Raw genomic sequence first — 5,172 nt, forward strand, 5'->3', positions numbered from 1 at the left:
CCTCAGAATAATTAAGAAGGGGGGGGGGTTGAATTAATTATTCCTAAACCTTTACTAATTAAAAATTACTCTTCTAAGGCTTTTACTAAATTGTTAAGAGAATGAGGAGTAGAAGAGAAACTTAACAGAAAGTAAAAGCGGAAATTAAATGCACAACGGAAAGTAAAAGAGTAGGGAAGAAGGAGACAAACACACAAGAGTTTTTATACTGGTTCGGCAACAACTCGTGCCTACATTCAGTCCCCAAGCGACCTGCGGTCCTTGAGATTTCTTTCAACCTTGTAAAAATCCTTTTACAAGAAAAGATCAACAAGGGATGTACCCTCCCTTGTTCTCTTTGAACCAAGTGGATGTACCCTCCACTAGAACTGATCCACAAGAGATGTACCCTCTCTTGTTCGCAGTCAAACCCAAGTAGATGTACCTTCTACTTGTACCACAAAGGATGTACCCTCCAATGTGTTAAGACAAAGATCTCAGGCTGTTAAACCTTTGATACTTTGTGAATGGGGATACAAAAGAATTCTCAGGCGGTTAGTCCTTTGAACACTTTTGTATTAGGGAAAGGGAAGAATCAAAAGAATTCTCAGACTTTGTCATTTTGAATTCTTTGACAAGGGAGAAGGGAGACACAAAAGAATTCAGGCGGTTAGTCCTTGGTTCTTTTGGAAAAGGGAGAAGAAAGACACAAAAGAATTCAGGCGGTTAGTCCTTGGCGAATTCTTTTTGGCAAAGGGAGAAGAGAATGAAAAGATGAATAGCACAAGTTTTCAAGGTTTAGAAAACCAGAAAACTTTGGAAAGCTTTTGGTACAAAGAAGAAGAAGAAGTTCAAAGAGTTTCAAGGCTTGTAAAAGATTGATTGAATGAATTGTTGAAATGCAAAACAAAGCCTTACTTTTATAGACTCTTCATGTCTGGTCAAGACAACCATTTAGAAGAGTTATAACTTTTAGAAAAACTTAAAACTAATTTGAAAAAGTCAAAAACCTTTTGAAGAGTTACATCTTTTGATTTATTCAGAAACAGTCACTGGTAATCGATTACCAAATCAGTGTAATCGATTACACAAGGCTTTTATGTGAAAGGATGTGACTCTTCACATTTGAATTTGAATTTCAACGTTCAAAGGCATTGGTAATCGATTACCAAAACATTGTAATCGATTACAGCTTTTTGAAATTAATTGGAACGTTGTAAATTCAATTTGAAAACTTTTTCAAAACAATTTTGCTACTGGTAATCGATTACCAGAGAGTAAAAACTCTTTGGTAAACATGTTTTGAGAAAAATCATGTGCTACTCAATTTTTGAGAAAAACTTTTCATACTTATCTTGATTAAGCCTTCTCTTGATTCTTGAATCTTGAATCTTGAATCTTGATCTTGATTCTTGAGATCTTGAACCTTGAATCTTGATTCTTGACTCTAAACTTTCTTCTTGAGTCTTGAATTCTTCTTGATTCTTATCTTGAACTCTTGAATTGTTCTTGATTCACTTGAGTTGTTCTTTGATTGATCTTTGAGCTTTTTTTCATCATCTTTGGTTATCATCATTGTTATCATCAAAACACCTTTGAATCACCTTTGATTCATCTTGAAGCTTTGCTTCTACACCTAATAATACCTATTTTGGGCACCAACAAAGCACAAAGATTTAAGCTTTTGCGAACCAAACCCTCATCCAATAACTCATTTACTTGAGGAATAACCTCAAGCCTAAGAGGTATGGCAGTGCTAACAAGTGTCTTTTTACAAAGGAGAAGATGTGGAGGTTGTCTAAGAAGGAAAGTTTCTTTAATGTTTGTCTTTATTGAAAAATGATTTTTCTTCTTAGCTAACCTCTTGGAGGAGACACTTACCTCCTTACACTCCTCCTTAACCATTAAAGGTTATTCTTCTTCTTGGGGGTAGATTTTTTCATTAGATTCTTCCCCTTTTGCTTTTTCACTTTCACTAGAGGAAGGTGAAGTAGTAGCCTTATCTTGGCTACTATAAAGGTCATGGCCTTTCATAATCAAGGTTTTCTTGGTTGGGCATTGGGAAGTAATGTGTCCTCTTCCAAGACATTTAAAACACTTTATAGAGCTAGTCTTCTCTTGCATACTAGCCTTAGGGGGTTGCTTTTCTATTGTCTTCCCCTTATCATCTTTGGGCTTAGAAGGTGTCGCCCCTAAGATGCCTTGACCTTGGTATTTCTTTGGATAAGAGTGAGAGCCATAAGATTTTGAAGTAGACTTCCTTTTAAGTTGTTGCTTTACCCTTATTTCCCAATCTAAGTAAGCCTCTACATTGTTTGGAGCCCTAAATACAAGGCCCAAAAATAATGAAATCCTAATCTAATATGTACAGAGATAAAAGAGCTCATACTTAGTCCATAAGCCCAAAATCTACCCTAAGGCTCATGAGAACCCTAGGACCTTCTCCTGCATCTCTGGTCCAATCTTCTTGGAGTCTTCTATCCAATACCCTTGGAGGTAGGATTGCATCATATCAGTACCTATTGCAACCTTTTAACAAATTCTTGCCCATTTAGGATTCTAGACATATGATATGAGCTTACATAAATAATCCAATACAACCTTTACTTTGACTCTTAGCACCAAAAGAGGTGAAATCATTTTCTAAATCCCCCCTTGTCCCATCTTCTGAAAGCAATTGGCACCTCCTCCCACATAACCAACTTTAGAAAACCTACTGACTTCATATTTTCAAACAGAACTCCCTTCCCACAATGAATGACTACATCCTCACTCCAACAGCCTTTATTCATAAACTGACTCATCAATCATCACAAAACCCTTCCCTTGGTAAATGAACCCTTGAATGAACCCTCTAGCAAAATATAAAGCAATCAATTTTCTACTCCAAAAGTCATCTCATGAGGTGAAAGTTCCCCTGCTTATATATACACTATTTTGACTATACCACAAATCAACATAGGATCTCCAGCACAAATCTATAAACTCTACCAAACAAGCTAAACTTAAACATCAAAATTCTCACAACAAAAACAAAAGACAATCAGCCACAACTAGCATCCAAACATTGACATTCATTTGTAAACTCATTCCACCTTGAAGCCAGCGGTATGTTTGGGATTCCTCAACCACTCAACTCCCAAAACCCTGTTGTATGTCTAGTAGGAGGCCCTCAATGTGTCATTGCCGTTGTAGACCTTCCACAAGATGAAAAAGTCCCACATGTTCTTGGCCATGTCATAGGCGAACGTGGTCAAGCCCTTGTGGACATAAGTGTACTTGAGCTTGTAATTCCCTGAATCGAGTGTGTAATTGGTAGAAACCTTGTTTGCGGAATCGTACACGAAGGTTCCGTCCATGATGATCCTATAGTCGCCCCTGCTATGCACGTAGGTCAAGTTCAACGACCTCTCCCTAACCCTAACCGTGTTCATAAACTGAAACCAAAAATCCTAAAAAAACATAAAAAAAATAGGTTGTAGAATAATTAAGTAGGGGAGCGATATTGTACGCTTTAATCAAATAAATAAGTAGAATTTGAGAAAGTAGAGAACCATTTTGGGAACATTGTAGTCGACGAGAGCCAGACCGGTCAGGCTGGGGCCGTTAATGAAAGTGACTTCCGAAACGTAACGTCGGAGGGACCAAACGTGAAGGCTTTGTGGTGGTGGCGGGGAAAGTGAAACGAGGAAGGAGGAGGAGGTGGGAGAAGAAAATAATGGGTGAATTAGGATTTCTAGAAAAGAGTATTTAAAAACACACTCAATTCTAAGACGGTTTTCACAAAACCATCGTGATAAAAAACTTTGTATTTACAAAATTGCCATCGTGGTCAAAATTGCCATCACGGTCTTAGAAAGTGTGTTGTAAAAAACTACTTTTGTAGTAGTGTGCTCATGTAACCATCAATGTTTGTAAAGGAGTCTACACACTTAGAGAGGGCAAGAAATAAATATTCTACTACATTCAAGGCATTGAAGATTCCCAACGAATCAACTCACCAACAACACCATCATACAACACCTTGACAATCCACATGCCATACGTCAAGCTATTGATGTTAAAGAAGCGCTTACTAGGAGACAACCTAACATTTTAACTTTAACTTTTTTTTTTTCATTTTAAATTCTTAGGATAGTTTAAATTTAAATTTATTGCATTTCAATTCTTAGTATAGGTTTTAATTTTAAGTTTGGAGTCAAAAAAATAAAATAAAAATTTGTCTTAAAAAAATTATCACTCAGTAGCATAGCACTAACTTGCATTTGAGTTTTGTTCATCATGTGCAGTCTTATTAGTAATCAACTCATTTGGAGGACCACGTACTCACTATCCAGGGAGGTGGCAAGGCAGCAATGGATAAAAGGAGATGTTGAGGGCTCTTCAACCCCAAGTGAAGCCTTATCTACCCCTCTGTTTTACTTTTTTTTTAATTTCGCTTTATTAGTTTATTTGTTTAGTATATGTGTGGTAATTTATGAATATGTTTATTATTAGGAAGATAAGGAAACACAAGTGATTAAGAAGCATCACCATTTTCTTGCAAACCCACCATAAAATAAAACAAATTTGTGTGCTTAAATCATTCTTTATGCAACTGAACTCAAATGCTAAAAGTGAAAACCATTGATTTTGCTTGATTGAGATGTGTAATGAGTTTGGTATGAAAAATTGAAAGCAAATAAAGCAACTTGTAGACCTAGCCTGATGAGTGAGTGATCCTTATAATGATACAAATATATATTGAGAGACATTCTTATTTCACTCATAGTAGATTTTGACTGAATCTCTTGTAGATTAATTGCAATTGTATGCGTTGAAATGATCAAGGCCATGTTTGCATGTTTAGCCAAGAGCCAAAAAGCCTACCCTACATTGTTTATCTCTTGCACCTTAATTTGAGCTTAATTGATGTATTCTTTTCTAATTCCCTAACCTTTGAAGTTTATATGTTTACATATCCACTACTATCCTTAACTTAAAAGATAGGAGAGCATAGGTCTAGGAATTGGGAAAAATTTTAAGTTTGGAGTGGCAATGCACCACTCAAGGGGAACAAAATAAAGGGTACCAACAAGCTACCACTTGAACAAAGGTTTAAATAATTATCATCATTCTCTCTTGTAAACTATTGAAAAAGAAAAAACAAACTGAAAAACAAAAAATATAGAAAAAAAAGAGAGAAGCAAGGTA

At 36.1% G+C, this 5,172-nt stretch overlaps 1 pseudogene; it reads right to left on the reverse strand.

The window, feature by feature from the left end:
* Positions 1-3,065: 3,065 nt before the first annotated feature.
* Positions 3,066-4,017, reverse strand: LOC114397241 (annotated as a pseudogene).
* Positions 4,018-5,172: the final 1,155 nt, after the last annotated feature.

This window comes from Glycine soja, chromosome 18 (assembly GCF_004193775.1).
Source record: "Glycine soja cultivar W05 chromosome 18, ASM419377v2, whole genome shotgun sequence".
Lineage (NCBI taxonomy): Eukaryota > Viridiplantae > Streptophyta > Magnoliopsida > Fabales > Fabaceae > Glycine > Glycine soja.